At 36.8% G+C, this 10,724-nt stretch overlaps 1 long non-coding RNA gene across 3 annotated transcripts; it reads left to right on the top strand.

Moving 5' to 3' along the window:
• The first annotated feature begins 277 nt into the window (after window positions 1-277).
• Window positions 278-4,728, top strand: LOC100795386 (uncharacterized). 3 transcript variants are annotated; one of them, XR_005888337.1, is made up of 8 exons: window positions 278-773; window positions 868-1,023; window positions 1,222-1,310; window positions 1,393-1,798; window positions 2,895-3,077; window positions 3,162-3,279; window positions 3,423-3,664; window positions 4,511-4,728. It is a non-coding gene; the product is annotated as an uncharacterized lncRNA (long non-coding RNA). The 3 variants fall into 3 exon arrangements; XR_005888336.1 differs by lacking the exon at window positions 4,511-4,728 and adding an exon at window positions 3,770-4,271 and having other exon boundaries at window positions 279-773; XR_005888335.1 differs by lacking the exons at window positions 3,162-3,279; window positions 4,511-4,728 and adding an exon at window positions 3,770-4,271 and having other exon boundaries at window positions 279-773.
• Window positions 4,729-10,724: the final 5,996 nt, after the last annotated feature.

The following is a 10,724-nucleotide window of genomic DNA, read 5'->3' on the forward strand; positions in this document are numbered from 1 at the left end:
GTTAGTGTAGGTATAACCTCAAAAGTTTTATACCTATGATTGTTGGTGTAGGTAAAACTCTTTAAGACTATTTGAATTTAAATACTAGTCTCTTGTTTTATTTAGTAAATACTCAATCTCAAAAAATAATCATTCAATTTAAATTAATTTTTAGTTAATAATTGTTCAAAATTTTCATTGACATTCGTCGGGACACGTGACACGTGTATGACCAAATTTCCCATTTGAACTTCGGACTTGAGCGTTGTTTTCTCAAATCCACTTTAATCTAACCCAACACATCAACATTCAAAATTGTTGCCCACTTTCAAAACTTAGAACCCTTGCTTCTTCTTATTTTCCTCTCAATCTTCTTTCTTTTCTCTCTCACTCCGTGTTCCTCTTTCTCGCAGTAGGTAAGCAAGTTCACACTCCAAATTCCATTTCGAAACTTCACCAGCTTCAACGCTCGAGCAAAAGCCTCAAAGAAGGAGAGAGGCTCGTGGGCCCAACGAGACGGCCCGACGGAACCCTTCGCAAGCCCATTCGAATCCGCGCTGGCTACACCCCTTAAGACGAAGTCGCCATTTACCAACCCAAAGGAGCACTCGTCCATTCCCTTTCCTTTCCCTAATTTCTTTTTTTTTTCATTTCTTTCTCTTTCTCTGACTCTTCTTCAGTTGAAAAAGGAGATGGGCTCCGCTGGGCCTCCCGGGTAGGAACCAGACGCTGATTCCAAGCCCAAGACCAAGTCCGTTAAGAGGAACGAGATAAAGAAGGAAAAGTGCATTCAGGTGTGTATGCTGATGCTGATATCAAATTAATGCTCTACTTAGTTTAATTCGTAAATCTTGATTAATGCGAATTATATGTGTTATGATATTGCAGGCCGCGCTTGAAAAGGAAAAGAATGTGAGTGAAGTTGAAGATAGTGGAAAGCAGGAATCTCTAGAGGCATTGACCTCGCAGGTAAATCGGCTCGCTTTGCAAGATTCGCCCCAAGCTCAAGATATTGATAAAAGAATTCGTGCTCTCAAAAAGAAGGTGCGCAATTTATGCTTTCATTCATACTTTTTTAGTATTACAAGTGATTGCTGGCATTCAAATGAAATCTGGAGTACGCTATTAAATTGCTTTTAGAACCATGCCAATGGTTACCTTATTTAGGGTTATTATTTTCAAATTTCTTGTTTACTTTGATCCTATGACATATATATTAGTATATTTTCCATCCAATTGCAGATAAGTGACATGGTTGCTATTGCAAAAATTATGAAAGCCACTTTGGTTTTGCCTACATTGGATCATGATTCCTTTTGGACAGATTCTAGGTATGGAGTCTCATCTACTTAAGTTTTGTGTCAAAAATATGTGCATCTCTGATTTCCTATTGTTCTAATTTTATTGTCTCAGTGATTTTAAGCAAATTTTTTACTAGAAGAACTTCATTGAAGTTTTAAAAGATGATGTTCAAATAGTGGAATCTCTACCACCAGAATTTGCAACAATTAAGCCAGTTTTGAAGGCTCCGGTTTCTTGGTCTAAGGCAATACCACACATTATCTACATAGAAACTTCTAGCACATTCACAATGTATCTACTTCGGTTTTTAATCTAAATTCTGTGACCGTTTTGAATCATGTAGGCAGGTTATTACGCAGGGGAGGTGCTGCAATTATTGAAGAAACACAAAGTGATCAAATTTACCTGAATATTTTGTGGATAGTCAACAATGAATATCCAACAATGCCATGTGGCGTGTACATAACCTAATGCCAATAGCAATTCTGTAGGGAGCACACAGGATTCTCAAATTAAGGTTCTGGTCTTTTATTAATTTTTTTATTGTGATGTGAAATTTAAAGGATTTAAATACATTTTTGTGTTTATAATTTATTTCAATTCTGAATTTGGTTTTTATATTTGAAAAAAATGATTTTTAATTCTTACAATTTTGCAAGTTTAAGATTTGTTGGGAGTGGTTGTTAGTTTTAAGCTTTTAAAATCATTAGAAATATCAGATTTAGGTGTAATATCTTATATAATTATATTTATATGCTTGTGATCTTTTTATTTTAATTGATATTGGAGTTTGCCTTCGTAAGCAATTTAATTTGCATTTTAAAGGTCATCAAGTGTTGCTAAGATGGAACTCTAGGTAATATTAATTAGTTTGAGATCTATTACATTTATAAAAGTTATAAATTTAAAAAGATATCTTTTTGTCTCTACCAAACCTTTGGATTAACATTCAAATTTTGAAATTCCTTGGAGAGTGGCAATTCCCGCTGCACTTCTTCCTCATTCCTGTCACAAAGATATCCACAAAGATATCTTTTTGTCTCTACCAAACTGTAACATTGATATTTTTTTGGTTTAGTAAATACACATTTGATGCATATTTTGTGAGAAGTTACAATTTGAAGTTTTTGCTTAAACGTTTTTTTGGGACGCTCTCAAAAGAAAAATAAGAATAAACACTCAAGTTCATCCGTGATTCAGCCACTGAAAAATAAAAAAATAAAATATAATCCTCAATAATAATAAAATAATGAAATATTCATCATCTTGTTAGTTTCATCATGTTCAAGCTACATCTAGTGATTGCAACTTTCATGGAGTTTTCATACCTTTTGGGATTTCATTTTTCTTTTAGTTTAGAGTTTTTTATTATCATTTTCTGCAAACATTCTTCAATCTTGCTAGAGTAATCCGATGCAATTTCAAAAGTGACAAATCTTATTAAACGCTAGAGTAATCTTCAATCTTGCAAGCATATGTGTATAACCTTGTTTATTTATTAAACTCTAGCTCTAGAAATGACTCTTCAACATATAAGTCATTTTCCTTGTAGTGAAAACTATATATATTGGTGTTTTTTATATATATTTTTGGCTACATTTTTTCCGAATCAGGAAATGGCGAAGAACACTTGACACAGTCAAACAGTGAATCTAGGCCTGAAATCTGAAACAGCTTCAAGCGGAGTCTCAGGGGCTTCTTCGAGGTATGGATATTTTTTAGCTATTGTCAGCTCTAGACCACGGGTTATAAGCTGGGAAATTGGGGAAGAGATTCCAAAGTTCCGTAATGATTTGGTAATCTTCATTACTTATTCTGGATATGAATATTGTCTTTACAAGTTAAAAGCATCATTACATTTTAGTTTTATTCCTCAACAGGGAAATGTAGAGCACATTTCTATACCGAGTGATGCCAAAAATTTAGTTACATTAGATTTTGAGGGTAAACATCTTCAAGTTTGGAAGTGTGATTTAAATTCAGGAAGTCTGTGTAAAGGTCCTACACTTTCCATAAGACATCTTCCATTAGTTTATGTAAAATTTACTCTTTGGCATGATGAGCAGTAGTACTACCATGGTACCACCATCTGAGTATATTTAAGAATTGATTGGTATTTTTTGTACTATCATTTAATGTAGATCAACATGAGGCTGCTGAAGGAGTCCTTCTTGATGATGATTTGAATGAGCCAACAATGGGAGAGAAACTTGCTAGTCTAAGTGTTCTGGATGGGAACAAATCAAGGAGTGATATAGAGCAAGAATCTTCTGTCCCAACAAAGCCTCCAAGTGCAGACTCTGTATATGTTTTGCTTAAGCAAGCATTAAATGCTGATGATCGCACCCTTCTGCTAGATTGCTTGTTTACACAAAATGAGAAGGTTCTCTTTCTCTCCTATTTCTATTGAACATTATGTATATTTGAATGGAAATTGTCCACTTGCTCAGTTTCTTATATGTTATACATGATGTAACTCCTTTTGCAGGTTGTTGTAACTTTTCAAAGGCCATGTTGCTGCAGATCTCTAACTTTGTGCAACATAATAATAAGCTCATGTATATTTAATTAAAAATTATAATCAACAAAGAGTGTAATTAGGAACTAGTTTTATTATTATTATATGACATTTACCTACAAAAGACCGTAGGTACAAGTAAATTGACTTTTACCTACAGTTAGAGATTATAGGTATAAATTAATATCTTTTACCTACACATTTGAAATAGTAGGTGTTACCTATAGTGATAGTTAAATTTGACTGTCGGTAAAAATATATCCGTAGGTAAAGCCTATAGTGACAGACTATTAGTTGTCACTGTATATCCCTCAAAGTTGACGTAAAAAACGTCTGTAGGACAAAGTCCTTTATACATCTACCTACGAATTTGAGACTTCTAGTGATAGATTTTGACTGTAGGTAAAAGTCATTTTCCTTGTAATGAATTAATATCATATTCTTGAATATATACGACAAATTCTTGCCAGCATACCAAGTATCTTTGTCATTTCTCTCAAGTATCTTAAAATTAATTTTCATTTTTCACTAATTTGTAAGCACTGCTACATAAACAGGGATAGCATTAGTAAATACGACAAACTCTCTCAAGTCTTTATTTGTAGATCAACTTTTTTAATCTCATTTTTTAACTTTAGTTATTATATTTTTGTTCATATTATATGTTCTATTATTAATATTATTTTATATCTTAAACTCTTTCCTTCACAGGATTTGTCTATTATATAAGATATCTACAAAAAAAGATCTGGTATGAAGGAGTATCAATTGCAAGAAATGTTCTACTAATAATTGAGGTAGCCAGAATTCTATTTGGAATCACATTTTTGCTTATAGTACTTGTTTGTGTGTGGCGATGCAGACGATACTCAATGTATGAAAACATTGAATTTTTTTACTAGACAACAATCTAAATCCTATTTGATACAATTATAGAGAAATCAAGAAAATGACAGGCACTACAAGAAAAAATAGTTTTAACATCGTTTCATTAACATCGGTTTTTTAAAAAACCGATGTTAACAAAAATGCGGTAGCATATTCGTAAATAACATGAGCTTGTTAACATCAGCTTTTTAAAAAACTAATGTTAACGTGACAATTAACATCAGTTTTTATAAAACCAATTTTAAGATGATGATGTTAACATCGGTTTTTTTTATAAAAGAACGGATGTTGGGTTTTTTTATAAAAGAAGGGTTCTCAAATGTTATCAGTTCCGGTATGTAGACCAAATGATACAATGCAAGCAAAAGTTTCAAACCCTTTTTGTCTCGTTCACTCATATTGTTCTTGTGTTGTCTTACTCTTACTCTCCTCCTCACGGCATTGCAACTCCCATTCTCCCTTTGTGAATCTAACTCTCGCTCTCTCACTGTTAGCTTGATGATGTTAACATTGGTTTTTTTTAAAAAAAATCGATGTTGTTGGTTTTTTTTTTTATAAAAGAAGGGTTCTGGCACTTAAACCCTTTTTGTCTTGTTCACTCATACCGTTCCCACATTGTCTTACTCTCACCTCATCGCAGCGCTGCAACTCCCCTTCCCTTTGTGACTCTCAGTCTCGCTCTCTCATAGTCACTCAACTCCTCGCATCATAACGTGCCCACCGTGCCACCACCGTGTTGCTCACTGCATTGCTGCATGCTCGCCGCATTCCACTCTTGCATTGCACAATTGCTCTCACTCTTGTTGTCACTCTCGTGCTCTCATTCTCGCTCTAACTAACATCTCTACTCACTCTTGTTCTTGTTCTTGTTCTCGGTTAGGAAAGGTTAGTCTTCTATAAATGATTGTTTCTATGTTTGGCTTTGATGGTGATGGTAAGCGAGAAGCTAGGACTGGTTCCTTCTATTATCTAATGTATAGTGCATTATTAATATGAAAATTGTTGTTAATGTGCACATTGCTTCTTGTTAATATGCATATTACTAACATGAAAATGTTTGTTTTTGTTTATGGTGCTGAAAACATGTCATTTTCTGGATATACAAATACTGATAATGAGACTTTGTGCATATTACTAACATGAAAGTGCTTGTTTATGGGACTTTGTGCTGGTGTAAGAATTCTGCTACAACCTTAGGCACCTTATTTTTTTTCAAAATAGGAATATCATTCTTGGTTTTGAAAAATGGGTATATGCACTACTGTGTCTTTTAACTCCGTGGCATGTACGCCACCAAACTCATTGATCGAGGCCGTACCCGAATCAAATAAACATTAAAAATGCAGTATCTAGGAAGTGATCCTAGGTCGTCTCCCAACGAGCAATGGTCAACCAAACGTTCATAACAGATAGTAATAGAAAAGTAACGAATAAGGGGGGGTTGTTTGTTTTTGTAAATTAAACAACAAGCAAAATTGAATTAGAAAATAACAGAATTCAAACATGTTGTTTCCCCTTGATTCACAAGCAAGTCTCTTATCCTAGGTTACGAGAATTTATCCTTAATCAGTTCAACCACTTAATCCAACCCTAAATTAAATTACTAAGCAAAAATTAACATAAGGTTGTCATTATGTGATTAAGCAACACATACACCAATTAATCATGAACGAAACTGATCATTAAGCATGAACATAAATTAAGCGCATAGACAATTAATCAAGCACTAAGCATGCATGGATTAATAGCAACAAATATAGAGTAATTGGTGAAGAGGAAAAACTGATCAGAATTCAATAGTAATAACAAAACCTCAAAGAGAGCTGTGCTTGATCCTCAAGAGAAAACAACGCTGGAGACTTAGCCTTCCATTAATCAGCAAAAAATGAAATTGTAGATTGAAGCAGAAATGAAATTGCAGATAACGAATTTTATTCTACGTGAACAGTGTGCATGAATAGTAAAAACTGGAATTCTAAAATCCTAAGAATTATTCTCCTCTCCAAAAACTCCCTAAACTAAAACCCTAGTGCTGTTATATAGGTCCTCAGCCCCAAAGCTTACAAATCTGTTTTAAGTCCAAGCCCATAAATAAAGTAAAATCTGGACAAGATAAGATAAGATTGGATGGAATAAAATCTAGACGAAATAAAATTTAGATGAAATAAAATCTGGATAAGATAAGATTTGATAAAATAAAATTGTCTGCTCTCTTCAAGTCCAAGCCCAATTCCGGATTCAAGCCCAATTGCTCATAATTCTCCTGAAATTAAATTAAAAACACAAAATTAGTCAAGTAGGCCCAAATGATAAAACTGCATAATTAATTTGACAATTAAGGCAAATCAGTAATTAAAATGGTGACAAAAAGGGTTAAGAAATAGGAGAAAATAATGACACATCAAATCCCCCCACACTTAGCCTTTTGCACTCTTGGGCAAAATCAAAAAGCAAAGCAAGGAACAAATCCAGAGACATTAAAGAGAAACAAACAAACAGAAAAACAATTACATATTTCTCAATGAATCTCAAGGTGTAACATCCTGGAAATTTCTACCCGGAATTTTTGGAAACGATGTATTTTGAATGATTATATATATAAGTATTATTCAGTGTATATGCCTATATGTTCTTGGTAGAAGTAGGAATAGTGGGGGCAAGATATTCGGGTTAGGCTAATTAAGGAAGAGAAATCCATAACTGGGAGGTTATGGGTTAATTCCTAATTAATTAGTTTAAAAATCATCGTTTTGCGTGCGACTTGGAATTTAACGAAACCAACCTCTGAACCACGCTCGGGGTTTTATTCTGAGCATTTTGATATATATATTGCTTGCTTTCGAAAACTGGCCCCGACGGATGCAGAGAAACGCGAGAAACTGGAACCAGAGAAACGACACGCAAACCGAGGCATGATTTTAGCGTTTCAAAGGTCAGATTTTTCTCACTTTTGTGGCTGAGTATGGGTCACAGTCAAAAAGGGAAAGTGGGCCCTTCTTGCTCCACTCAAATGGAGACATGTGGCATTGCTTAAATAAAATAATAGAAAAAGAGAAAACCCTTTTATTTAAAACCAAAAAGCTTTTCTCTCTCTTCACTCAGCCCCCACACTTTTCAGACAACTCTCTCTCTCCCTCACGTTGCCATTTTCTTCTTCTTCATTCTCCATTGAAGCTCCAAGCAAAGCTTCAACCTTTGGCCATCATTTCTGCCCCAAATCGCGAAAGGAGGGCATTTTCGGGGTCGTGAAGTGCGTGGCTACGAGTGGGACTTCGAAAATTCAGGTTTGGGTGGACTTCTTTCTCCTTTGATTTTCGGGGGTATGGGGTTTTGGGAGATATGATGGGTAGTCTTGCTAGGTTTCTGCTGTGTGATGATTATTTGTGAAGACTTTTGTTGAAAGCTTGTTGAAATTGCCATGTTGGATGAGTTAAACATACCCATTCTGTTTTAGGGTTTTTGTGATGATGTTTGTGATGTTTATATGCTGAAATTGCTGATGGAAAACTGTTAGAGATGAAGGGTAGAACTAACCTAGGGTTAGAAAGTGAGAATGTGATGTTATGAGTGGAAAAAGAGTGAGGCTTTGAGGGTTGGAAGGCTAAGTCTGAATTCTGTGGTAAATGGAGGTTAAAGTGAGTTAATACTAGCTTGAAATGTCATTTAGGACTTGGGAGAAAGCTTGGACTGTGCTAGAGAGAAAAACAAATGATCAAAGTGAATAAAGAGCCATTTCTAGGGCAAAATTGGGTGTTGAAGAGTCAAATTTTGATTCGGTGGAATTTTAGGTGTAAATTCAGTTTGAGCAAGTTTAGATTGAGGTTATGGACTTGTGTGAGGTGAGAGTTTGCTTCAAACTTACCTCATTCTCAATTTCAGTTTTCAAACCTAGAAAACCCATTGAATTGAGGGGTGTTGGACACCTAGATTTTGTGTTGCTATGTTGTAAAGCTTGATTTTGGGTTAGACATGATTGATACATGATTTGGGACTTGTAGGAATTGATTTGGGCAAGATTGGATGAGAGGAAGTGTGATTTTCGAAATCTGCACTTATGCAGAATTTTGCTGTCAAAATAGGTGCAGCAGGATTTTGGCTTTGTGCAGAAAAATGCTTGTGTGTGGTTGGTTGTGGAAAGTCTAGTGCAGAATGAGTTCTGGATGTTTTCTAGTAGATCCCAACGGTCACAATGTAGGCTTAAGTACTATAGACTTCCAATAAAATTTTGGAGTCGATCCAACGGTTAACGAATTGGATCGAAGGAATTGTTACTGGGGTCTTTAAGTGAGAAAAGTTGTGATTTTGGTTGGTGTGTTGAGCAGAGTTTTCTGCCTTTGCCCTGTTTTGCTTGGCTGTGATAGCTTGTGCTGTTTGAATGTTGTTTTGCTTGGATGTTGTCGAAGCTTGGGAGGATTGATGGGGACCCAGTGTTGAGAGAAATGAGGATATGGGCTACGTGGGAGTACGTGAGCTCAGATGGAGGTGGGCAACAGGGGATGGTGGGTTTATGCGCGCATTGTGGATGTGGAAAACTTGTTGTGAACCATCGCCCGACCGCCACCTAGTACCACATGTGATGGGTACCCCATAATCCTACAAGCTTGAGATAAGGAAGTGTTGAAGGGTGAAACTTCCTGCTTTTATTGTTGACCACAGAGTGGTACCTGGAGATATGTCGCGGGGGTCAGGAGACCTTGGGGACGTCAGGTGGGGTGCTATTGCCCAAAAGCTTGACCAATCCCGACCCACCCCGGGCATAGTCGGTCAGTGAGAACCTATGATGTACCTAAACAGGCGAGCTCCTGGCAGTCAACAGATAAAAGGAACAAAGACCACAAAGCAAGGAGGCTTGTGGTGGCTGGCCAGCTGTGAAACTTGATTGATGTGTGAGATATGGTCTCTGGTAATCGATTACCAAGGGTGGGTAATCGATTACAATGCTTAAAAATGAAGACAGGAGACTAAGATGGTCTCTGGTAATCGATTACCAAGGGGTGTAATCGATTACCAGGCTTGAAAACGAAGTCAGGAAACTAAGGGAGCCTCTGGTAATCGATTACCAGCCTGTGTAATCGATTACACAGAGGGATGGGTCACTGGTAATCAATTACCAGGTATGTGTAATCGATTAGACAGTGCATTTTTGCATATTTCATGTCCTGAGGCTGTGTAATTTGAGTTTAGCCTCTGGTAATCGATTACCAAGTCTGTGTAATCGATTACCAGAGATGAAAAGCCTTAACATACCCCTTTTAAATTGCATGTAGTGGTTATGAAACGTATTGTGCGGCGGCATAGTTAGATTCTTGTGAAAGAGTCTACCCCTTTCTTTTCCTTCTTGTAGATCGTGATGGCGGCACAGCTAATCCGTGATCGAGTGGAGATGGAGTGCCTAGAGGGAGCTTGGGAGACCCTCGAAGGCAACACGAGGTGCCGATTTCGGGGCACCATTCGATTCACGGCTACTTCTTTGGCGCATCCAGATGAACCTGCACGGACGCTTCAGCGCACGGTGGAGTGGATACTACCCACGCCTACACCATATCGTCTAGTGGAGCCCGTCCAAGTGATCGAGGTAACGTCATCCGAGGAAGACCCCGAGGAGGATCTGGAGGAGCTACCTCCTGAGCCTGCTGTGGATGCCCTTGACTTTCTAGAGGATGATGAGGATCCACTTCTTGAGGTGGATTCTCTCGAGGAAGTCATGTCGGCATCTGAGGCAGACTCTACGGAGGATAGTGGCCTGGGGGAGATGGCGATCAGCGGAGGCTCTTCATCCTAGTGGACAACTTTTTGGATTAGTTTTGTATACTTTTGAGGGTGGGTGTATCTAGGACTGACTGTTAGGTTTACTCTTTTGTTTTTGTATGGGTAGACCTGATGTATAGGAATTTGATGATTGTATACATGTGGCTGAAGCCACCACTATGGACACCTTTGCTCTGGATGACACTATATATATTTTGTAAAACTCCCATATTTTGGACAGCTTTAAATGATGAATGCATTTATGATCAATCTTGTTATTTGAAAAGAA

This window comes from Glycine max, chromosome 14, assembly GCF_000004515.6.
Source record: "Glycine max cultivar Williams 82 chromosome 14, Glycine_max_v4.0, whole genome shotgun sequence".
Taxonomy (NCBI): Eukaryota; Viridiplantae; Streptophyta; class Magnoliopsida; order Fabales; family Fabaceae; genus Glycine; species Glycine max.